Source organism: Leopardus geoffroyi, chromosome B1 (genome assembly GCF_018350155.1).
Source record: "Leopardus geoffroyi isolate Oge1 chromosome B1, O.geoffroyi_Oge1_pat1.0, whole genome shotgun sequence".
NCBI classification, from domain to species: domain Eukaryota; kingdom Metazoa; phylum Chordata; class Mammalia; order Carnivora; family Felidae; genus Leopardus; species Leopardus geoffroyi.
In genome coordinates, this window is record NC_059327.1 from 164,853,516 (window position 1) to 164,879,790 (window position 26,275).

At 40.5% G+C, this 26,275-nt stretch overlaps 1 long non-coding RNA gene across 2 annotated transcripts; it reads right to left on the reverse strand.

Moving 5' to 3' along the window:
- Nucleotides 1–5,881: 5,881 nt before the first annotated feature.
- Nucleotides 5,882–26,266, reverse strand: LOC123596017. Of its 2 annotated transcripts, none has more exons than XR_006711488.1 (3): nt 26,143–26,266; nt 21,134–21,275; nt 5,882–5,931 (listed from the first exon to the last, which is right to left on the reverse strand). It is a non-coding gene; the product is annotated as an uncharacterized LOC123596017 (long non-coding RNA). The 2 variants fall into 2 exon arrangements; XR_006711487.1 differs by lacking the exon at nt 5,882–5,931 and adding an exon at nt 9,411–9,685.
- Between the last annotated feature and the right edge of the window lie 9 nt (nt 26,267–26,275).

Here is a 26,275-nt window from a genome sequence, read left to right on the forward strand (position 1 = left end):
ATTACTAAATATTCTTCTAAAATATTATCATATTTAAAACATTCTTATATTTATATGCATATAAAATATGAAAAATATTCTATCATAGGGTTGGGTCATAATATATGTAAATATACCCAATCATTTATTTTTATGTTATGGGTTTTAAGAATGATGATGCAGCTCTTTTTTTTTTTTTAATTTTTTTTTCAACGTTTATTTATTTTTGGGACAGAGAGAGACAGAGCATGAACGGGGGAGAGGCAGAGAGAGAGGGAGACACAGAATCGGAAACAGGCTCCAGGCTCCGAGCCATCAGCCCAGAGCCCGACGCGGGGCTCGAACTCACGGACCGCGAGATCGTGACCTGGCTGAAGTCGGACGCTTAACCGACTGTGCCACCCAGGCGCCCCTCATTTTTTTTTTTTTTTTATAAAATTTTTTAACGTTTATTTATTATTGAGAGACAGAGAGACACAGAGTGTGAGCAGGGGAGGGGGCAGAGAGAGAGGGGGAGACACAGAATCCGAAGCAGGCTCCAGGCTCTGAGCTGTCAGCACAGAGTCCGACGCAGGGTTCGAACTCACAAACGGCAAGATCATGACCTGAGCCGAAGTCAGTCGCCTAACCAACTGAGCCACGCAGGTGCCCCTGATGCAGCTCATTTTTAATAACTGTTTTTAAAGTTTATTTACTTTGAGAAAGAGCTAGAGCATGTGTGAGTGGGGGAGGAGCAGAGAGAGAGGGAGAGAATCCCATGCGGGCTGATGGGGGAGCATAAGGCAAACTAATTAATACCCTGCAAACAGCGCACCCCCTCTCCCACACCCTTTCCCCCCCTCCCCTTTCCCCAGGTGGGATATGTATGATATTCCTCAGGCACTTCTAGCTGCCCAAGAACAAAGGAAAGGAAAGAAAATAAGTGGTTAACTGATAGAGATCACAGTTGTGCAGGACATGAGTCTCCATCAGTTTACATAGATCTTGGTAAATTACAAGAAAAAGGCAATCTTGTCAATAGCCAAATCTCGAGAAATGTATAGACTCAGTTTCCTGGAGCCCCAACATCACCTTCCCTGCATAGTGATGTGAAGGACAAAGGCAAGAAGGAAATGGCAGGTAAAATTAAATCTACAACCTGCAGCCCACTGATAAATACTTGAGGCAAATACAGAACATAACATTTCTCCAGGAACCCCATACTGTCATAATGTTAATGACTTACTTGAGGGAAAACACCTTTAGGGAGGCTTCTGACATCCTTTGAGTCTTCTTTAGCACATCAAAGTCCTTCTGGAGACCTCCCTTCTGCCTTTACCTCCCCCAACTCCATAGTATATAACCAGTCACTCCTCACAACCCCAGTGCAGCTCTTACTGCCCACAGGTCCTTTCCCTGTGCCTTAATAAAATCACCTTTTTTTGCACCAAAGATGGCTCAAGGATTCTTTCTTGGCCATCAGCTCCGAACCTGCATCACTACAAAACCCCATCACAGAGCCTGATGGAAGTCTTGAACCCATGAAACGTGAGATCATGACCTGAACCGAAATGAAGAGTTGGAGGCTTAACTGACTGAACCACCCAGGCGCCCCTCATTCTTAATAACTTTCAACGCAGGTCCATGAATATTTCTTTAAGTTAGCCCCACAATGGAATTGCTCAATCAAATGGTACACAAATTTTTAGGGCTTTTCATATTCACTCTAAAATTTCCCCTGTTAAAACTTACGTAATTTATGCATTTCGAAGTATTTTAACCCTTATTTTTTACTTTCTTACAGGTAAGTTTTTTTTTTTTTTTTTTTTAATGTTGGTTTATTTTTGAGAGAGAGAGAGAGAAACAGAGTGCGAGCAGGGGAGGAGCAGAAAGAGGGGGACTCAAAATCCAAAGCAGGTTCCAGGCCCTGAGCGGTCAGCACAGAGCCCGATGTGGGCTCGAACTCACAAACCACGAGATCATGACCTGAGCTGAAGTCAGATGCTTAACTGACTGAGCCCCCCAGGAGCCCCATAGGTATGTCTCTTTTTAAATGTTTATTTTGAGCGAGAGAGAGCGAGAGTGAGCGAGAGTGAGCACGAGGGAGCAAGCCTGCCTGTGGGGGAAGGGCAGAGAGAGGGAGAGACAGAAGAATCCCAAGCAGGCCCTGTGTTCTCAGTGCAGAGAGGGCCGCAACCCAGATCCACAAGGTCATGACCTGAGCTAAAATCAAGGGTTGGAGGCTTAACCGACTGGGCCACCCAGGCTCCCGGGGCATGTCTCTTTTTAGAATGCGTTAGGAAGGTTGACCCATCTACCTGCTGACCCTTCTACCTGGAATGCCTGCTTGCTCCAGGTGATACCACTGATGCTTCTCAGGGCCTTTTGCCTGGAAATATTTAAGTAAACATTTTCAAGGCCTGTGAAAATCTTGGGTCCAACAGGTTTGCCCCATCCCCTCCCTTAAACTCTCAAAATGAAACTCCTTCTCTTAAGTTTCTCATAAATTCCTCCGTGTCTGGGTGGAACTAGCAGAATTCCAGGCAGGATCTTTAAGTCTCCTTGTACGTTACTCTAGGTCTTAAATTTCCCTGGGAGGGAGCTCCATTGCCAATATTTGTTCCCTACATGCAACACACACAGGAGCTGGAATATGAGTGAGGGAGGTTGACCAACTTCTAAGCTCCATGGGCTCTCCTATACTTTTTCTGCACCCTCTCTAGGTTTGATGAGTGTTTCTATGCTGGATTTTGGTGATGGGGAAGGAACTGGCTTCTCTGAATGCATTTGCTTTCTAATTCACTTTTTGGGTGGGGTAGTGGGGAGCTCACATCTGGACATTCCTTTTAAACGTAGAAAGCTATAATTTAGCATCTTTATTCTCACATCCAGAACTGACCACTGCTTTGACACTTTCCAGAAGGTGGCTCTTGTCTTGCAGCCCTTGGAAGAGAGAGATCGTAGGTAATGGTGTGGGGAATAAAACACATAGACTAACACCTCACAGAATCATCCCACCACAGAGCTCATGAATATTACGTTTTGCAGGATGAAATGGTTATGTTGTAATAAGTGAAAATAATAGGAAAATGTATTTTCCCCATGACTAAAGCTATATGAAATTACAATGTCTGTATAGGAAATAAGACAAGATGAGGAATACTAAATTGCTAATCTTGGTTACCTCTAGAGCTCTGGGATTATGCATGAGATTTTATCTCTATATTGGCCAAAATGCTTGTAATCACTTTGATAAATAGGAAAAAATAAATTTACCAAAACAAATAGAGAAATGTCTTTCATTGCTTGCTGGTACATTTCCTTGAATGGACCTTGCATGATCAAGAAATAACCTACATTTATACATAAAGATCCCATCCTCCTGTGGTAAGCTACTGTAGTGTTTTAATAATCTTCTTGGTTAGAAGTCTTCCTTCTATCTGTCATTGAATGTCTTCTGCTACATTATTATAATTATTATTATAGTCTCTCTGGCTAAAATAAAGTTGGGAGTTTGTTGTTTAGCTAATGTTACCACCATGGTTAACCACAAAAGAAAAGTGTCTTTATGTATTATATATAACAATATGTTGGTTAAACTATTCGTTGTTTATTGAAAGCATTACAAACTGTGTAAACTTCTGTCATAATGTATCATAATATAGTGGAATAAATGTGAGCAGGAAAGAAATCACTTATCTGTGTGTTCGCAGCATCTACCAGACTTACAGCACGTAAGAGGGACTCCCAACAAAGGATTGTTAAATCAACGGATTAAATTAAAAAAAAATTAAATTATGATCATTTCCTCAGAATATAAATGATTGGGGGTGGGGGCACCTGGGTGGCTCAGTCGGTTAGGCGTCCGACTTCAGCTCAGGTCATAATCTCACAGTTGGTGGGTTCCAGCCCCGCCTCGGGCTCTGTGCTGACAGCTCAGAGCCTGGAGCCTGCTTCGGATTCTGTGTCTCCTCCTCTCTCTGCCCCTCCCATGTTCATGCTCTGTCTCTCTCTGTCTCTCAATAATAAATAAACATTAAAAATATATATATATAAATAATCAGAAATACCTTGATTTTTGAAAAATCTCTGGAAAAATCCAGATCAAGACTTTCATTAGATATTTTTGAAGAAAATTATCCTCAACTACAATAGAAGGGGTTTTGCCTGGACGGCCTCTAACTCTTTCACCGTCTATTAAAGTGTATAATTCTCCAATTTTATGACTCATTGGACTATAAATGCCAAAATATTCAAAACTAGTTATTTTTCATTTTTAAATATTGTTTCCTTTATTTTAAGAAAAACATAAAGAACTGGCATAGTTAGGCCAGACCTATATTTTCTTTTTTTTTTTTAATTTTTTTTTTTAACATTTATTTATTTTTGAGACAGAGAGAGACAGAGCATGAACGGGGGAGGGTCAGAGAGAGAGGGAGACACAGAATCTGAAACAGGCTCCAGGCTCTGAGCGGTCAGCACAGAGCCCGATGCGGGGCTCGAACTCACGGACCGCGAGATCATGACCTGAGCCAAAGTCGGACACTTAACCGACTGAGCCACCCAGGCGCCCCCAGACCTATATTTTCAATGGGAACAGAGCTGAGCAGATTCAGACAGCAGAGTTGTGTGACTAAACAATCCTCGCTCAACATGACAGAATGGAGTCTATTTTTACATGTAGAAAGGATAATTTTTTAAAAAACAGCTTTATGCTTTAAACAGTCTTTTCACACTCCATATTGACTGTGCACATGGCTTGAAATAAAATAGAATTAGAGTATGGTAGAAATACTACAGGGCAGCTCATTGACAATCAATAACTTTGAAATCTTGGATTGTAAAATCACAGAATTTACCTGGAGAAGGAGGAAAAAATAAAATCCATTATCAAGCAAAGTGCTTTTCAGCCTCTAGTCCAGAATTTTGTGTAGTTTCAAGCAATGGCCCAAAGAAGTAGCAATTCAGACCAAAGTGAACCCCACCAGGTCTGTTCCAATTTGAAGTCTCCGTTTTAAAGTGGGGGTAATCAACCCCTAGTCTGGAGTTCCTGAAATATCCCTGAGCAGGTTGTGGGTAGTTTTAGGGTCAACTACGGAATCTCATTCAGTCTAAGATGACTAAAGTTCCCTTAATATTATGAGCTCAGGTTGTGGAAAATTCAATGGCAGTATTTCCCAAAGTGTAATGGCTAGTGTATTTAAAGGAATGCCATTTTCCCTGCCCACTTCTCTGTGAATGTACTACCATGGTATGCTCTGGTCCCATGCTGTCCGATATGTGGCCATTAAGTACATATGGCTACTGATTACCTGTAACTGGCTAATCCAAACTGGATGTTCTGTAAGTGTAAAATAAACACCGAATTTTGAAAGCTTAGTACAAAAAATAATGTTCATGGAAACCAGTTTGACAATAAATTTCATATTTAAAAAAAAACAAAAAATTGTGTAAAATATCTCACTAATACTTTTTTGTATAATTATATGCATAAATGACCATATTTTGGATAAACTCAGTTAAATAAGACACACATACACACAGGAATGTTACTCAGCCATAAAAAAAGAATGAGATATTGTCCTTTGTGACAACATGGGTGGACCTGGTATTATGCGAAGTGAAGTAAGTCAGGCAGAGAAAGAAGACATCGCATGATTTCACTTATATGTGGAATCTAAAAAACAGAACAAATGAATAAAGTGAAAAACAGAAATCCCTTAGAAACAGAAATCAAACTGGTGCTTGTCAAAGAGGAGATGGGGGGATGGGGAAAATAGAAAAAGGGAATTAAGAGGTACAAATTTCCAGTTATAAAATAAATAAGTCCTCAGAGATGAAAAGTACAGCACAAGAAATATAATCAGTAATACTGTAATAATGTCACATGGTGACAGATGGTATCTACATTTATGGTGAGTGAGCACTGGGTAATGTATAGACATGTTGAATCATTATGTTGTACACCTGAAACTTATATAACATTGTATATTAATTATACTTCAGTGAAGAAATGAGATGTGTTATTAACCTCAACTTTGCCTATTTCTTTTCACCGTCTTTCGATGAGGCTATTAAAACATTTTCCTTTATGTGTGGTCTACATTTGTGGTGTACATTATATTTCCACCTGACCGTGCTGCTCTGGACAGACAGCACCTGCAAAAGCTCCTGTCCATCCCAACTTTCCACTCCCATAGCATGCTGGGAGTTGTACCTGGGACCACTAGAGAAGGCTCTGGCTCAGGTAGAATGAAGAGAATTTATCTGATGGCCAACAGCAGGGGAAAGCCCAGTGCTGGGTGCTCTGGTTGAGTCTGGGGCTGAGAGCAGATGAAACAGAAGGAGAAAATAACACATCTTTGCACCTTGTTTCCTTAAGTAGATTTATCTCAGTGAGTAAATTAAAAAAAAAAAAAACAGGTCAGTACAATTAGGTCTGTGGATGTGTGTATATGGCCACTGAAGTTTGTTTTTTACATCAAGGTGACTGTTTACTTAAGATTCTTTGAATAAAACCATTGCTATATATATATATATATCAATATATATATATTGATATATATATAATATATATATATTGATATATATTATATATATTTTATATGATATATAATGATATATATAATATATATATTATTATTTGCTGGTTTTTATTGTGAATTCTTAACTTTTCTATTTCATACAGCATGGGGTTCATTATCTCCATCACATCAGGAGAAGCTAGCTTTGGGCCATTCAAGGAAGGAGAGGAGCTAGTTAACTAGGCTGTCCCACACTGTTTTTCTCTAACATTATCTACACAGCAGTCACATTCTCCGGTTGCATTCCTTGGATTCGTAATCAAAGTGCCTGCACTTAGGACCTGTGTGAAGAGTTGGTAATATGTAGGCCAAGCTGTACTTTTCAATGTTTCTATCAGCTCCTGAGGACTGATAATGCAACCCAGTTGCATTATTATGAAAGGTGTTTAAGAACTTCCTGTAGGGTACAAGAGGGGCACCGGGGTGGCTCAGTCAGTTAAGCGCCCAACTTCGGCTCAGGTTATGATCTCACTGTTCATGGGTTCAAGTCTTGCATCAGGCTCTGTGCTGACAGCTCAGAGCCTGGAACCTGCTTTGGATTCTGTGTCTTCCTCTCTCTGCCCCTCCCCCACTCACACTGTCTCTCTCTCTCTCTCTCTCTCTCTCAAGAATAACAAAACATTTAAAAAAATTAAAAAGGGTACAAGAATTCTACTAAAGATTTTTTTTTTTTTCTGTTAAAGTTCACAATGCAGGAAATTATAAAGGGCAGAAAAACAGCCTCAGAATGAAGGCACTTTTGAAAACAGCTGAGTTCATTAACCATCTTTTTCCACCAAGAGAAGTTTTTTATTCACTTGCTTGGCCATTTGCACCCAGCTAGGTGCAAATTGAAGGTATACAGTAGGTGCTAATCTTGCAAGCAGTTAAGAAGAAACCTTGGTATAATGTTATATGTTCATTATAACTTAATAAATAAGAAGAGGAAACGGGACAGCTTCTAGTATGTATCTGAAAATTTCAAAATGAAGAACCTCAAAATTAGCAAAGAAGGAAAGAAATTTCTCTTAAAGGAGAAAGATGTTTGTTTGTTTTTACCTCTTAGAAAAGATCAAGATCAAGAGGTCTGCTATCAATTCGAGCAGACTCCCTAATAAGTAACAACAATGTGCCTGCCTGGCCAAATTTTCCTATGGGCTTTGTTCCCGCTATTGTTTAGAAGCCAAGAATTAAGTTGAACTGAAAAAGCCTAGCTTGTTTTCAGTCATCATGTTGTGTTATCAATGTTATGAAATAACACACAATGTTAGAAAAACAAGTACAGTAAAAGGGAGTTCTTTATAACTGCTTTATTTCTGTATTTAAACCAGTTCTTGGGGAAAAGGGAACAGATGAGGCAAAAACGTTTCTCCTATTTTATTAATACGTGTAGTACAAAATCCTTTTAGTGTGGAACTCATTTGGCTGAGCACCTCTGAGAGGAAACCTCTGGGAGATGGTGTAGGACATGCCTTGATCTCAGTTTCTTATATAACCAGTTGCAGCTATTAGGGACCCCATGACACCAGGGCATAAGACATCATAGTCCTTATTTTTCTAAACCAAATGTCATCAGCTTTGAGCTCTCATCCATGTACCTAGCAGGAAATCAAATCTCAGCTACTGTTCAAGCCCTTGTCCTCCCTTCCACAGAATCATACAAGAATCACAGGCTAACACTGCCCCACTTTGAGAGGAAGCCTATACTTCAGTCCTTGGATATTGACTTCATTCCCACTGTCCATTCAAAGGATTGGAGGTTGAAAAATTCATATAGACATCAGATATTGTCCCCCATTTGTTGAGAGTTGCTTTATTAGTCTACTTGGGCTGACAAAAAATACTACAGACTGGGTGGCTTAAACAACAGAAATATATCTTCTCACAGTTCTGCAGGCTCGACGTCTAACATCAAGGTGAGAGTTAGCATGGTTTCTCCTGAGGCCTCTCTCCTTGGTTTATCCACAAGCACCTTCTCGCTGTGTCTTCATCTGGTCTCCTCTCTGTGCACACATGCTCCTGGTTTCTTCCTCTTCTTACAAGGACACCAGTCCCACTGGATTAAGACTACATTTATGGGGCGCCTGGGTGGCTCCATCGGTTGAGCGTCCGACTTCAGCTCAGGTGATAATCTCGCCATCCTCGAGTTCAATCCCTGCGTCGGGCTCTGGGCTGACAGCTCAGAGCCTGGAGCCTGCTTCTGATTCTGTGTCTCCCACTCTCTCTGCCCCTCCCCCACTCACACTCTGTCTCTCTCAGTCTCAAAAGTGAATAAATGTTAAAAAAAAAAAAAAAAAAAAAAAGACATTTATGACCAAAACTTAATTACTTTCTTATAGGCCCTAATTCCAAATACAGTCACATTGGGGGTTAGGACTCCAACCTATGAATTTGGGGGAGGAGGAAAAGACACAATTTAGTCCATAACAGTTGCCCTTGAAGGAGTTAACTGGAGCCCCAGGGGTTAGTGTAAAGGGATTGGGAATTCAGACTTGGATGAATTCAGAGGTGAGGAGGAAAGGGTGTGAACTGAGATCTGAGAGGTTTCTGCTTTCACCTTCTTCCTTCTTAATTCAAAGCTGGATCATATCTCTCCATCTAAAGCCAGCCAGGTTAATCCCTTTCAACCAGCCAGAAACACAGCCAATCTTCACTTTTCTCCCGAGTGATTCCGTGTTTTCTGTGTTTTTAAAGACCTTTTCCTTTCCCTTCTTTTCCCTTCTCACCCCCTCCCCCCCTCCCTTCCTCCCTTCCTCCTATCTTCCTTCTTTCCTTCCTCCCTCCCTCCCTTCCTCCCTTCCTTCCTTCCTTCCTTCCTTCCTTCCTTCCTTCCTTCCTGGGATGGGTGTCGTAGGATAGGGTGGATATTCATCAGACTGAAGACAAAGATTTTAGTGCCAATGGTTTATCTGGGAGGGGATTCCAGAAAGCACTCATAAAGAAAGAGGCATGGAAGTTTGCATGACTAAAGAGTTATCAGTGAGCAGATTATCACTGAGGGTAACTGGGCCTCAATCCTGTTGGGATCCATGGCGAACATGACCCAGAGTTGTCCCATCCAAGGGCAGGGGAACTGGGGTACTTTTTCCTCCACTTCTCATTCATCACTGGCTGGTGGCAGCTCCCTGAGGATGTTAACTGACCTGGCATTTCTGGCCTGCTCCCTATAGAAGAGCCAAGAAAAAGCTCTTAGGCAGAAGGTGCCTAACAGTGACCTTGTTCTGCTAGAGGAAAGGTCAGGGGATATATGAGGGACACTGACAGCTACTACAGTGGGGTGAGGCAGGGAAAGTAGAGGGACAGCAGGTAGTTTGTAAGAGGGACGAACTAAGTAATTCAGCAGAACTGGCCCAGAGAAAGATTTTATTTTTTAAAAAATCAATAAATATGCTGCAATATTAGCAGTACCTATCTCTATTTGCTTTGTTATAGTTACTTTAAAAATATTCTACAATTCAGGGGCACCTGGGTGGCTCAGTGGGTTAAGCATCTAACTTTGGCTCAGGTCACGATTTCAGTTTTGAGTTCAAGCCCCACATCAGGCTCTCTGCTGTCAGCACAGAGCCTGCTTTGGATCCTTTCTCTGCACCTCCCCTGCTCGCGCACTCTCTCTTTCAAAAATAAATAAACATTAAAAAAAAAAAAGAAAACAATATTCTACAATTCAAACATCACGTTAATTCTAATCATTCTTCTTTGTTAGGTTTAAATCAATGTAATTTTACTATATTTTCTCTCTTTCCATGGCTTTTTCATTTTGCAGGCACAGAGTAATGCTGTATGCCAGCCTCTAAAACTTAAATGTCTACAGGACCTGGTGGTAACATCCATGGGTGAAGTGAGCTGAGAGTAATAAAATGGAGTCTATTGAAAAGAGAGTAGGGGGCATTGTGATAAATGCACAACAATGCTCTGCCTGAAGGGGGCAGCAGCTACTGATCCTCAGGCAACTGTTGCAGAGTAGGAATGAGGATGTGATTTCAAGGAAAGCTGAGAAGCCGGAATATGCCAAGTTGCCTGATTATTAGCGTGGTGGTTAAGATCATAGACTCTGAAGGTGAATCACAGTCCTACCAGTTATGTAACTTTGGGCAAGTTATTCAACTATTCTTGAACCCTCAGTTGTTTCATCTCTTAAATGGGACTAAAGATTAAACTAAAACCAGAAATAGACAAGATTGCTTAACTCATGCTCTAATTGAAACCCATTGTTCTAAATTCTCATCACACTTTCTTGAGGCATTGAAGAGGTTTGGCAATGATTGGATCTTTCCAACCTCCAGGCCAAAAAAGTCCTGACACCAACGGAATGCTTTAGAAGACCACGCCCCCTTCCCTGTCCATGATCACTGCTGAACACATACCACCTCCCACCCATGATCACCTGTCTCTGTGTGTTCTTTTGCACGTACCCCTTCAACTTCTCCCTATAAAACTCTAGGTGTCCATCTTGCAGGCAGAGAGGTCAGTTGCTAAGGCTTGAATCTGCCACCTCCCTTGGCTGCTGGCACCCTAAATAAATTTCTCCCTTTCTCTTTTCCAAACCCTCATCTTTTGATTTATCTCTTGTGATGAGTTTATCCAAGTTTGTTCGGCAATAGTGTTGGCAAATCTAGCCAGGAGCTGTTTTCACCTTGTCCGGCTCCCTAGGGATTTCAGCAGGAGGTGGCATCAGTGGTCAGCGTGTCACGGTTTACCTCTCTCTTGAGATCAGTAATGTTTACAACACAGGGTTGTTGGCAGGATTAAATGGATCGAGTGCTTAGAACCATACTTAGCATCAAATGCTCAATAATTGTTGGCTACTGTCATTATCAGCTGTTAATTAAGATTTTAATTCAACATTTAATTTTGAGTTAATTATAGATTCACAGGTAGTTATGGGACAAAACTATAAAGAAATTTCATATTTCCCAGTTTCCTCCATTGGTAACATCTTGCAAAACTATATAGTAAAATATCACAAGCAGGATTCTGATGTTGATACAATCAATACAGTATTTCCATCTCCATGAGGATCCCTAGTATTGTCCCTTTATAGCCATATCTATGGTGTTCTGCCCATCTCCCTTATTAATACCTAGTAACCACTAATCCGCTCTCCATTTCTACCATTTTGTTATTTCTAGAATGTTATATAAATGGAATTATATACTATGTAATCATTTTTATTGGCTCTTTTCACTCCGCATAATTTTCTGGAGATTTATCCAGATTTTTGGGTGTATCAGTTGAGTGTATCATTGGTTTCTTTTTGTTGCTGTTAGTATGACGAACTACAGTTTAACTATTTTTACCCGCTGAAGGACATAGGGTTTTCCCAGGTTTTGACTATTATAAAGAAAGCTACTATAAACTTTCAGTATAGGTTTTTGTGTGAACTTAAGTTCTCATTTCTCTAGGACAAACGCCTAAGAACAATTGTTGGGTCATAGGATGGTTGAAGGTTTGATTTTTAAAGAAGCTGCCAGACCATTTTCCTGAATAGCTCTAACATTTTACATTCCCAATCACAGTGTATGAGTGATCAAATTTCTCTCCATCGTTACTTGCATTTGATGTTGTCATTATGTTTTATTTCAGCCATTCTGATAGTTGTTTAGTGATATCTCATTGTAATTTTTATTTGCATTTACCAAGCATTGAATCATGTTGAAGATCTTTTCATGTGTTTATTTGCTATCTGTATATGCTGTTCAGTGAAATATCTCTTCATGTCTTTTGCCCATTTTTTCTTTTTTAAGGAGAGACAGAGTACGAGCAGGGGAGGGGATCAGAGAAAGGGAGACACAGAATCTGAAGCAGGCTCCAGACTCTGAGCTGTTAGCATAGAGCCTGATGCAGGGCTTGAACTCATGAGCCATGACATCATGACCTGAGTAGAAGTTGGACGCTGAACCCACTGTGCCACCCAGGCGCCCCTCCATTTTTCTAACTGGATTGTTTATTTTGTTCTGCTGTTGAGTTTTGAGAGCTCTTTATATAGCCTAGATACTAGATACTAGTCTTTATCAGATACATAGTTTGTACATAATTTCTCTCAGTCTGCAGCCTGTCTTTTTATCCTCTTAACAGGGACTTTCACAAAGCAGAAGTTTTATTTAATTGAGACATAATTCACATAACTTAAAATTCACCATTTTAGGGGCGCCTGGGTGGCTCAGTCGGTTGAGCATCCGACTTCGGCTCAGGTCATGATCTCGCGGTCCGTGAGTTCCAGCCCCGCGTCGGATTCTGTGCTGACAGCTCGGAGCCTGGAGCCTGCTTCAGATTCTGTGTCTCCCTCTCTCTCTGCCCCTTCCCCATTCATGCTGTCTTTCCCTGTCTCAAAAATAAACATTAAAAAAAAAGAAAAGAAAAGAAAATTCACCATTTTAAACTGTAGACTTCAGGGTTCTTTAAAATTGTATACACTATTGTTGTATAACCATTACGACCATCTAATTCCCCAACATTTCCATCACCCCGAAAAGAAACCCCATTCCTATTAGCAGTTAGCCCTAAATTCCCTCCCTCCCTCTATCCCCTGGCAAGCACTAATCTCTTTTCTGTCTCTATCGGTTTCCCTATGCTGGACATTTCATATAAATGAAATGAGTACAGCATGTGGCCTTCTGTGCCTGGCTTCTTTCATTTAGCATCACGTTTTCAAGGTTCATCCATGTTGTAGTGTATATCAGTTCTTCATTTCTTTTAATGGTAGAATAATAATACACTGTGTGTATATATATATATATATATATATATATATATATATATATATGATATTTTGTTTATCTGTTTATCAGCTGATGGACATTTTGGTGGTGTTCATTTTTTGGCTATTTGAATAATACTGCAATGAGCATTTGTAGACATGTATTTGTTTGAGTACTTGTTCTCAATTCTTTGGGGTATACACCTAGGAGTGGAACTGCTGGCTCATATCTCAATTATATGTTCAACTTTTTAACTTTAAAATGTTTTGCACAGTACAAAATTTTTGCCCTTGTTTTTCAAATACTGAAGCAGTCTTACAGTTCTGGAACAAACCCCACTTGGTCATAGTGTATAATTCTTTTTAACTGAGTTCTATTTAATATTATTTTGCTAAAAATTTTAATGTCAGGGGTACCTGGTGGCTCAGTTGGTTGAGCATCAACTCTTGGCTCAGGTCATGGTCTCATGGTTCATGGGTTCAAGCCCCATGATGGGCTCTGTGCTGCAGTGTAGAGCCTGCTTGGGATTCTCTCTCCCTCTCTCTCCCTCTCTCCCTGTGTCTCTCTCATTCTCAAAATAAATTAAAAAAAAAATAAAAAAAAATTTTATGTCTATATTCATGAAGAATATTGGTCTGCAGTTTTCCTTTCTGGTACTGTTGTTCTCTGGTTTTGGCATTAGGGTAATACTAGCTTTATAAAATGAATTGGGAAGGGTCCTTTCTTCTTCTGTTTTCTGGTGGACATTGTGAAGAATTAAATGTTAATTCTTTAAACATTTGTTAGAATTTTCCAGCAAAACCATTTGGTCCGAAGAGTTCATTTGGAGGAGTTTTATTTTTAATTAATTAATTAACTTATTTTTGAGAGAGAGAGAGAGAGAGAGAGAGAGAGAGAGAGAGAGGGCGCAGTAAGTGAGGGTGAAGAGAGAAAGGGAGAGAGAGAGAGAATTCCCTGAGGGAGAGAGAGAGAGAGGGAGAGAGGGAGAGGGAGAGAAAAGCGGGGCTCACCCAAAGTGGGCTGGTGCTCAGGAACCTGAGATCATGACCTCAGCCAAAGTCAGATGTTTAAATGACTGAGGCACCCAGGTGTTTAGGGAGTTCTAAAATTATATCTTCAGGAGCGCCTGGGTGGCTCAGTCGGTTAAGCGGCCGACTTCGGCCCAGGTCATGATCTCGCGGTCCGTGAGTTCGAGCCCCGCGTCGGACTCTGTGCTGACAGCTCAGAGCCTGGAGCCTGTTTCAGATTCTGTGTCTCCCTCTCTCTGACCCTCCCCCGTTCATGCTTTGTCTCTCTCTGTCTCAAAAATAAATAAACATTAAAAAAACTTTTTTTTTAAATTACGTCTTCAGTCCTTAACAGTTACAGGTTTTCCCACTTATTTCATATTGGGTGAGTTGTAGTCATTTGTACTTTTTAAGGATTAGTCTATTTCAAATAAATTGTCAAATTTATGTGCGTTGAAAAAAATTTGTAATTATGTAATGGTTATGGATGTTAATTAGACTTTTTGTGGTGATAATTTTACAATATATACAAATACTGAGTCATTCTGTTGTGTACCTGCAACGAATATTCAATTATTTTTCAACTAAAAATTATACGTATAGATTTGTTTGTAATGTTCATTTATCATCATTTTTTAATTTTTAATTTTTTTGAAAACTTTGTGTTGAGAGAGAGAGACAGGGGAGAGGGGCAGAAGGAGAAGGAGAGGGAGACACACACACACACACACACACACACAGAGAGAGAGAGAGAGAGAGAGAGAGAGAATCCCAAGCAGGCTCCACACAGCATGGTGCCTGGCGTGGGGTACCATCTTTTTGATGTTGGAATGCTGTGTAATGATTCTGCCCTGTTTCATTCCTGATACTGGTAACTTCCATCTTTTCTATTTATCTTTGAGTTTTCCTAGGTGTTTGTCAATTTTATTAATCTTTCTAAAGAACCAGCTCTTTCATTGATTTTCTCCATTGGTTTTTGGTTTTCAATTGCATTGATTTCTACTTTTGTTTTTATTATTTGCTTCTGTTTGCTTTGGATTTATATTGCTCTTCTTTTTCTAGGTTCTTAAAATGGGAGCTTAGATTATTGATTTGAGAATTTTCCTATTTTCTAATGGATGCATTTACTGCTATAAATTTCTCTGCACTGTTTAGCTGTGTCCCACAAATTTTGAAATGTTGTTCCACAAATTTTGAAATGTTGTTTATTTTTATTCCGCTTAGATCATTTTTTTGTTTTCCCTTACGATTTCCTCTTTGATACATGAATTATTCACAAATGCATTGTTTAGTTTCCTGTTTGTTTGGAGATTTGCCTGGTATCTTTCTGATACTGATTTCTGGTTTAATTTTATAGTGATCAGAACATATTCTGTATGAATTCAATTATTTTGAATTTGTTGTGGTTTGTTTTATGGCCCAGGATATGATCTACCTTGGTACATGTTCCATGGACACTTGAAAAGGATGTGTATTCCACTATAGGGTGGAGAATCCTGCCAAGTGTCAATTAGATTCTGTAGGTTGATGGTGTTGTTGGGAATTTTTCTATATCCTTGCTGGTTTTCTGTCTGCTTGTTCTATCAATTGTTGAGAAAGAGGTGTCTTTACAATTCCAATTTAAATATAGTAATTTTGAGGGGCACCTAGCTGGCTCAGGTGGAGGAGCGTGTAACTCTTGATCTTGGGGTTCTGAGTTTGAGCCCCATGTTGGGTAGAGAGACTACTTAAATAAATAAAACTTTAAAAAAACCACCTATCATAAAACATTTAAAAAAATATAGTAATTTTGAGTATAAATTTCTTTGTATAGCTTTTTTTTTTAGTGGATGCTCTAGGTTTTACATTATATATATACATATATACATATATACATATACACATATATAGATGTGTGTGTGTGTATATATATATATATATATATATATACACACACACACATACCAGCTTCTACTGGTATCATTATGTTATCAGTTTGAATAAAATATAGAAACTTTATTTCCCTGGGATGCTGACTGTTCAATTGGTTAAGCACCTGACTCTTTATTTTGGCTCAGGTCATGATCTCAGTTTGCGAGTTCGAGCCCCATACCAGGCTCCATGCTGACAGTGCAGAGCCTGCTTGGGATTCTCTCTCCCTCTCTCTCTTCCCTACCCCCTCTCTCACACACATTCTCTCTCAAAATAAACATAAAAAAATAAACTTTAGCTCCCTTTACGTACATTTACCCTCTTTTATTTAAAATTGTCCTAAATATTTCTTTCATATACTTTTAGAACCATTTGGACAATGTTACAATTTTTGCTTCAACTATCCATTGTAATTTAGAAAAAGGAAGAGGAGAGGGAAAATCTATTGTCTTTACCAATATTTTTACTTACTGTGTTCTCTCTTCATCACTGATATTCCAAGATGTCTTCTTTCTCTGATTCCTTTTTGTTTGGAGAACTTCCATTAGCCCTTCTTTTAGGGTAAGTTGGCTGATGACAAGTTATCTTAATTTTCCACTATCTGAGAATGACTTGATTCACTTTTTTTAAAGTTTGTTTATTTATTTTTTAGTAATCTCTACACCCAACATGGGTTTCGATCTCACAACCCTGAGATCAAGAGTTGTATGCTCTTCCAACTGAGCCAGCCAGGCACCCCTCTCTTTCATTTTTGAAGGATATTTTTGGTGGGTATAGGATTGTAGTCTGGCTGGCCATTATTTTACTTTAACACTGAAAACTGTTGTGCTACTTCCTTCTACATGGTTTCTGTTAAGAAATCAGCTGCCATTTGAATTGTTTTCCTTCCATAGGTAAGATGTTATGACTCTCTGGTTTTAAGATTTTTTTTTTTTTGTCTTTAGTTTTAAGAAGTTTGACTACGATGTGTCTTAGCATGGATTTCTTTGCCTTTATCCTGTGTGAAGTTTGCTTAACTTCTCGATCTGTAGGTTTACAGATTTTGTAAAATATGGAAAGCTTTCAGCTATTATTTTTTCAGTGCTTTTTCAGCCCTGCTCTCTTTCTCCTCTACTAATACTCTGAAGACACAAGTGGAAGATCTTTTGTTATGGTCCCAGAGGATTGTTCATGGATTTGCTTTGTTTTGTTTTTGTTTGTTCAGACTGAGTAACTTTTTTTTTTGTTTAATTTTTTTTAACGTTTATTTATTTTTGAGATAGAGAGAGACAGAGCATGAACCGGGGAGGGTCACAGAGAGAGGGAGACACAGAATCGGAAACAGGCTCCAGGCTCTGAGCAGTCAGCACAGAGCCTGACATGGGGCACGGACCCACCGACCATGAGATCATGACCTGAGCCGAAGTCGGACGCTTAACCGACCGAGCCACCCAGACGCCCCAGACTGAGTAACTTCTATTGCTCTCTCCAGTTCACTGAATTCCTATATTTCATGCATCCTGCTGAAGTCTATCCATGGAGTTTTAAAACTTTAGGTTTTGTATTTTCAGTTCTAAAATTTCCATTTGGTGAATTTTTAGGTCTTCTACTTCTTTGCTGAGATTTTCTATATAAAAAAAATATTTGTTTCATGTGTGTGTGTAACTGCTCATTGAATCAGTTTTATGATGGTTGCTTTAAAATCATGGGGCGCCTGGGTGGCTCAGTCGGTTAAGCGGCCGACTTCGGCTCAGGTCATGATCTCACAGTCCGTGAGTTCGAGCTCCGCGTCGGGCTCTGTGCTGACAGCTCAGAGCCTGGAGCCTGTTTCAGATTCTGTGTCTCCCTCTCTCTGACCCTCCCCTGTTCATGCTCTGTCTCTCCCTGTCTCAAAAATAAATAAAACGTTAAAAAAAAATCTTTTTCACAAAATTCTAACTTCTCTGTAATCTTGGTGTTGGTGTCTATTAATTACCTTTTTTTAAAATTCAGTTTGAGATCTTGTTTCTTGATATAGTAAGTTATTTCAATTGAAACCAGGACATTTGGGGAATTATGTTATGAGATTCTGGATTGTATTTAAGCCTTTGTTTTATCTGGCTTCTTCTGACACTACTTTGGCAGAGGAAGATGGAGAGGCACTGTCTCTACCAGCTACCAGTTGGATTTAGAAGTTCGGGTTTCCCACTCTTCCTCCGTTGACAATCAAGGGAGGTGCTTCCCATTACTGCTAGGTGGGGTTGGAAGTTCCACTTCTCTCCTGGTTTTCAGTGACACCTCCCTGGCTGAGAGGGATAGGAATTTCCTGTTACTGCTCCCCACGTGACTTCCAGTGACACTACAGTGTGGGGATATGTGTGGTCTCAACAATTGGTTTTGTATTCTTGTTTGAATTTATTGTGTAAATCCATTTTGGTTTTAAATATGTATAAAATACTATATACATGAATAATGTATAACAAGTTTTATATTTACATATAGTTAAGTAAATTAGGATGAAAATGTTTTGTTTATAGTGACAAAGTGGGCAAAGACATGAACAGACATGTTTCTTTTTCTTTTATAAATGTTTTTATTTATTTTTGAGACACAGAGAGACAGAGCATGAATGGGGGAGGGGCAGATAGAGAGAGAGACACAGAATCGGAAGCAGGCTCCAGGCTCTGAGCTGTCAGCACAGAGCCTGACATGGGGCTCAAACCCACGAACTGTGAGATCATGACCTGAGCTTTAACCAACTGAGCCACCCAGGTGCCCCAACAGACGCTTTTCCATAGAAGACATCCAGATGGCTAACATTAAAGACTCTCAACATGAACAGATGCTCCACATCACTCATCATCAGGGAAATACAAATCAAAACCAAAATGAGATGTCACCTCACACCAGTCAGAATGGCGAAAATTAACAGATCAGGAAACAATAATGTTGGCAAGGATATGCAGAAAGGGGAACACTTTTGAACTGCTGGTGGGAATGCAAACTGGCGTAGTCACTCTGGAAAACAGTATGGAGATTCCTCAAAAAATTAATCCCCCGTTCATGCTCTGTCTCTCTCTGTCCCTAAAATAAATAAACGTTGAAAAAAAAAATTAAAAAAAAAAAAAGGGGCGCCTGGGTGGCGCAGTTGGTTAAGCGTCCGACTTCAGCCAGGTCACTATCTCGCGGTCCGTGAGTTCGAGCCCCGCGTCAGGCTCTGGGCTGATGGCTCAGAGCCTGGAGCCTGTTTCTGATTCTGTGTCTCCCTCTCTCTCTGCCCCTCCCCCGTTCATGCTCTGTCTCTCTCTGTCCCAAAAATAAATAAACGTTGAAAAAGAAAATTAAAAAAAAAAAAAATTAAAAATAGAGGACCCTACAACCCAACGATTGCACTACTAGGTATTTATCCAAGGATGCAAAAATGCTGATTCGAAGTGGCCCAGGCACCCCAATGTTTATAGCAGCACTATCAACAATAGGCAAATTATGGACAGAGCCCAAATGTCCATCAACTGATGAATAGATAAAGAAGATGTGGTATATATATATATACCTGAGTAATAATGAAATATTACTCAGAGATGAAAAAGAATGAAATCTTGCCATTTGCAACAACATGGATGGAACTAGAGTATATTATGCTAAGCGAAATAAGTCAGTCAGAGAAAGATAAATACCACATAATTTCACTCATATGTGGAATTTAAGAAACAAAACAGATGAACATAGGGGAAGGGAAGGAAAAATATGATAAAAAAAAAACAGAGAGGGAGGCAACCATAAGAGACTTTTGAATGCAGAGAACAAACTGAGGGTTTTTGGAGGGGAGGTGGGTGGGAGATGGGCAAAATGGGTGATGGGTACTAAGGAGGGCACTTGTTGTGATGAGCACTGGATGTTATATGTAAGTGATGAGTCACTAAATTCTACTCACGAAACCATTATTACCCTATATGTTAACTAACTTGGATTTATTTATTTATTTATTTATTTATTAACGTTTATTCATTTTTGAGAGACAGAGTGTGAATGGTGGAGGGGGCAGACAGAGAGGGAGACACAGAATCCAAAGCAGGCTGCAGGCTCTGAGCTGTCTGCACAGAGTCTGATGTGGGGGCTTGAACTCACGAACTCTGAGATCATGACCCGACCCCAAATCAGACGCTTAACTGACTGAGCCACACAGGTGCCCCAACTAACTTGGCCTTAAATAAAGTTAAAAAAAAAAATGTTTTGTTTATAAGGGCTTTCTACTTTACTCCAGTTTGAGAAACACTGACGTGGGTGATAACATGGCCTGATGCCCAAATCAGGAGTCTCTGGAGATATTCCTATTTCTGCCCAGGTTGTTTCACCTACATGAAAAGACAGAAGGAGCTGGGGCCCTGACACTATGGACATCATGCCAGTGTGACACTGACTTTTTATAGACAAGGGAAAAGTAAACTCCTACTAAGGGCTCTATTAGTTTCCTACTGCTGCTGGAACATATCATCACAAACTTACCGCTTTACAACAACACAAATGTGTTCTCGTACAGCTCTAGAGGTCAGCAGTCCGAAAGCAGTTTCACTGGGCTAACATCAAGTTGTCAGCAGGGCCGGTTCCCTCTGGAGGCTCTAGGGCAGAATCTGTTTCCTTGCCTTTGTCAGCTTCTCGAAGCTGCCTGCAATCCTTGGCTTGCAGTCCCTTCATCTTCAAAGCAAGCCGTGTAGCATCTTCCAACCTCTCCCTTGCTCTCTGTCCTCTGTTTCTCTCATCACGTCCCCTTTTCTGACTCTGAAGCTCCTGCTTCCCTCTTGTAGGACTCTTGTGAGTCCTACACTGGGCTCATCTGGATAGTCCACAATAATCTACCTATTTTAAGATCCTTCACTTACTCACATCTACAATGTTCCTTTTATCATACAGGTTAACAGATTCCTGGGTTCTGGGGATTTAAGATGTGGACATCTCTGGGGGTCGTTATTCACCTACCAAGAGGGGATGCTGTTAATTTGCAGTTAAAATTTTAAAACTAAAATTTTAAATGACTGACCTTTTCACCAGAATGTAAGCTCCACCATAACAGGGAGTTTGTCAGGACGGTTCACCAATGGTTTCTCGGCTTTCTGCTAACGCAGTGATGGTCACAGTTTCCCGGCTGTCACTGTTGAGGAGGCAGCTAGGTAGAGAGCATTCTAGGCAGAAGAAACAGCAAGTGCAAGACATCAGGGCATAGTATACTTTTTATTCATACTTATAATAACATAACGATAATGATATGACATAGCTCATTTTATCTCAATTCTCATGAACTATCAAGTCGTGGATATAGTGTACCCATTTTTTAATTAAAAATTTTTAAAAATGTTTATTTATTTTGAATTATTTTATGTTTATTTTTGAGAGAGAGAGAGAGAGAGAGAGAGAGAGAGAGAGACAGAGTGAGCAGGGGAGGGGCAGAGAGAGAGGGAGACACAGAATCTGAAGCAGGCCCCAGGCTCTGCAGGCTCTGAGGTGTCAGCACAGAGCCCGACGCAGGGCTCAAACTCATGAACCGTGAACTGAAGTTGGAGGCTTAACTGACTGAGCCACCCAGGTGCTCCTATACTGTACCCATTTGAAACACTATTTAGATCCTAATCCAAAACACAAACTGGTCAAACCCTGAGGGTTTCACTCCATATGTTTCTCATCTTTACCTTTGATTCTGTTTCTTCTGAATGTAAACTGGTTTTACATCTGTGCCTTCTTTTCTGACTCTGCAATTTAAAAAGTTTTTGCTCACTATTAAATCAACATAAAAACATTATACAAGGAATTGTTTTTTGTTTTAAAAAAAAATTTTTTTTCAACGTTTATTTATTTTTGGGACAGAGAGAGACAGAGCATGAATGGGGGAGGGGCAGAGAGAGAGGGAGACACAGAATCGGAAACAGGCTCCAGGCTCTGAGCCATCAGCCCAGAGCCTGACGCGGGGCTCGAACTCCCGGACCGCGAGATCGTGACCTGGCTGAAGTCGGACGCTTAACCGACTGCGCCACCCAGGCGCCCCTGTTTTTTGTTTTTAAACCCATGATCCATGATTAAACCTTTATTTTCTCTGGCACACTTGCATGGTTTCAGCGTGCAAAATCCAGAGTCCTACTGCTTTATATTCACATCCTAGCTTTGCCACTCACTAGCTGTGTGACTTTGGGCAAATTACTTAGATCTTCTCTGCTTCAGTCTCCTCATCCGTAAAGCAGAAATAACAACTGTACCTACCTCACACAGTTGTTGTGAAAATTAGATGAATTACTCTAATGTACTGAAAACAGAGCCTGGCACACAGGAACCCCTCGAAAACTATTAGTCACTTTTCTTATTTTCAACCCAACAATTTTCTATGCACATAATTTTTATTTAATTGCAATAATAAAACATAAAACAATCATAGGATACATAAAGCACTGTATTCTACTTTTTTCATTTAATGTTCATAAGTTTTCCTCTACATTCCTATATTAACTTAGATACTTAAAAAATTTTTTTTTATCCATTTATTTATTTTGAGAGAGAAAGAGGCAGCACAAGTGAGGGAGGGGAAGAGAGGGAGGGCAAGAGAGAATCCCAAGCAGGCTCTGCACTACCAGCACAGAGTCCGATGCGGGGCTTGATCCCACGAAGCCATGAGATCATGACCTGAGCCGAAACCAAGAGTTGGACACTTAACAGAGTGAGCCACCCAGGTGCCCCTAACCTAGATACTATTTTTAGTGACAGCCTGACATTCCATACTGTCGATAGTTTTGGCTTAAACATTTCCTTGTTGTTGGGCATTTAGTTATTGTATTATTTTTAGTTACGATCTCAAAATCATGCTTTGTATACGATGCTTTTTCTTTCTTTTGAATGATTCATTTAGCAACTGTTCCTAGGAGTATAATTCTTGATTTTGTGTCCAACATTTAAAACTCCATGGGGCGCCTGAGTGGCTCAGTTGGTTAAGTGTTCAACTCTTGATTTCAGCTCAGGTCATGATCTCATGGTTCGGCAGATGGAACCCCATGTTGGGCTCTGCACTGACAGCATGGAGCCTGCTTGGGATTCTCTCTCTCTCTCTCTCTCTCTCTCTGCCCCTATACCCCTCCCCCCCCATTAATAAATAAACTTAAAACTCCTTCTTACAGGAGGTGCCTCAATGGCTCAGTAGCTAGAGCATGCAACTCTTGATCTCAGGGTTCTGAGTTCAAGCTCCATGTTGGGTGTGGAGCATACTTAAATACAAAATACAAACAAACACCCGACAAAACTCTTTCTTTCCTTCTACATCGTTCCAAAGAAGCAACTACTTTCAGGACATGATGGAAAGAGAAGCAGACATATCATATTACCACAGTGAAGTCATTTTCATGTAGGAACAGACTCCTGATAAAGAACTGATAAGGTCTATAGTATTGTCATCGTTGTTTTCATCATTCATTCATTCAACAAACATGTGTTATTCATGTAGGGTGGGTCAGGTCCCTTGTGGGTAGGAAGAAAGTTATAAAAGAAAGCCAGAGACTTAAAAAAAAGTGTGATGAGCTCCAAATACAAACATTTTATTTATAAACCTTCCAGTTCAGTGTCTTTTAATGCACAATGTGGAATCTGTGCAAGTTAAGAAGAGGTATTTTCTTCTCTCAAGGAACTAAAATTATGTCAACCTGATACTGGTCATCCAAACATACAAATTTTATAGAAGTCATGGGGATATCTTGTAAGAAGGAAGTCCCTGTATGTAAGAAGTCTACATAAATGCCTTTGTTTTTTCTGTACCTCAGCATTATTTTAAAATAAAGAAGACAGTAATGATGCGGTTGGAATCTTCTCTTTGGAAACAGAAGGAGGAAGTCTGAGTTATATAGGCTTCAACTTTGTTTTCTGTTTTCTATTAAAACTACTGAACTTTTCACATAAGAAATAATAGAGATTAAACTTTTTTTTTTTTTTTTTTTTTAGCCCACCACATCCTGAGTTCAGTTTTACACCTTTTCATCAGTATAGCTAAAGTTCTATAAAAGCCTCTCTTGCTGTCTTTATCTCTGTTTCTCTTTTTATCAACACTCCACTGAAAACAACTGCCAGTACTCTATACTACATGCTTTGGGTATGATATACCTGTGGCAGCCACCTACCTAAATTGAGAACGTAATGAGTGTCTTCTTTAGGCAACAGCAAAACATTATGGAAACTACCCCAACTATTACTGATAATGAATTCTGTTACTGGGATATTCTGTTCACAGATCAGTTCTCCCTGGTTTTGAGAATTAAGACGGGTAATATAGACATTTTACTGTCCTTTTTATTTTTAAACTTTATGAAGGGGTAAGAAGGGTCTGGGTTTGTTGCCCTTTCAGTCAGACTTCATCAACTTTGAAAATCTCATTTCCATTAAGTCAGAAATAGGAGCCACCAGAGTCACCTGGCGAGCACAGGCAAAGTGATTTGGAAATCAGTTTGTTTGGTCACCATGACATCAGTTAACCCCTTAAGACAGTGGCTCTCCTACCTTTGGGCGTCAGTCCATTTGATGGCAGTGTTAAGTGTGTGTGTGTGTGTGTGTGTGTGTGTGTGTATGAGTTTTTATTGGAGAAAACCAACCTTATTACTATAACAAATAATTATAACTCTCTTTCCACACACACACACACACACACACACACACACAATTTTTTTGTTCTGTTTTGTTTTGCATACAATTTCAGAAGGTTCCTTACGTCTGCTCCCTCAAAGAACACCTGCTCTGGAGGAAATTATGTTGACTAGTCAACAGTAGTTTCTGAATGGGTAAGAGGCAGGAGAGATGGGGGCTGGGACGAAACAGTGGATCACAAAAGAGAAATTTTACTAGTCTCATTCTGAGTGCAGGTCATTATGCTCAAGGCCCCCACAAGAGGGAGGGAGGATTTGGAACCAGAAGGCCTTGTGCTCTCTTCCCATCCCTCCCTTTTCCTAACTAATGACTTAGCCGAGTTATTAAACTTCTCAACCTTTAGGTTTTTTTGTATTTTTTTTTCCCCTGTAAAATGAAATCTTGTCAGACTTCTTAGGGTTTATTGTATGCTTGAAGGAGAGTCCCAGATAAGCATGAGCTTGTAACTATTAATGTACTTGCCTTCCCTTAGCTTCATCTTCAGGGTTGACTGCCTGTCCCCTTGTTCAGCGCCCAGCTCCACTGTCACCTTCCCAGAGGAGTCTCCAGGCCGACCAGGTGGAAAGTAGCCTCCCTCTCCCCATCACTCTCAATGCCACCACCCTGCTGTATGACTATAGTCAACACATCTCATATGTGCATTGGTTTCACTTTGAACTTGCTTCTTGTCTTTTCTCCCCCCAAACTAGAATACAAGCTCCTTTGAGGGCAGAGCCCTCCTCTTGTTTTCCCCGGGCCTGTAACAGTTCCCTGCACACGGTGCACACTCAGATTCTGGTGTCAGGATGGCAGTGGTTTAGAGGGCAGACTCCAGAGGAGGACGATCTGGATTTAGATCCCAGCTTTTCAGCTTACTATGCTGAGCGACATGAGGTTGGTTATGTAACTTCTCTGCGCCTCACTTTCACCACATGTAAAATGGGGGATTCTGATATAGCATATACTTTATAGAAATGTTAATACATGTAAAGTACCAAAACAGAGCCTGGCACACCGTAAGTCTCACATAGGTGCTGTTTTCTACTTTTCAGTGAGTGAGGCAAGTGTTAATACATTAACAGTCAATGCACGTGACCTTGTAAGTGTATCAGATGTGCTCCGATGCCTCAGGTTTGACAGAAAAAGACTTACTCTTTTCATAAAACTCTTGCTTCGCTCCACTGCACCGTGCCATCCACCTGGCCCGCCACCGCTTAGCGGAAGGGGAGGTGCGGTTCCTAGTTCCGACAGAGTCCCCAGTCACCCACAGGTGGCACTGCTCGGGGTTCTCCCGGGGCCGGGGATGTCCCAAACCTCGCGGGGCGTTTCTCCCGGGGTAGGAAGTCTGGGCCTAGGGAAGCCCAGCGCCGCGCTGGGGACACAAGGGACGCTCCTCCGACTCACCTGAAACTCCAGCTGGGTCTCAGGAGCCGGGACGCACGTCCAACCCACTCCCGCCTCCAGTCTCAAAACCTCCCCAGGGCTCGTGGGAACCGGTTGCTGCGGGCAGAAGCGAGCGGGGGCGGAGCGAGCGGGG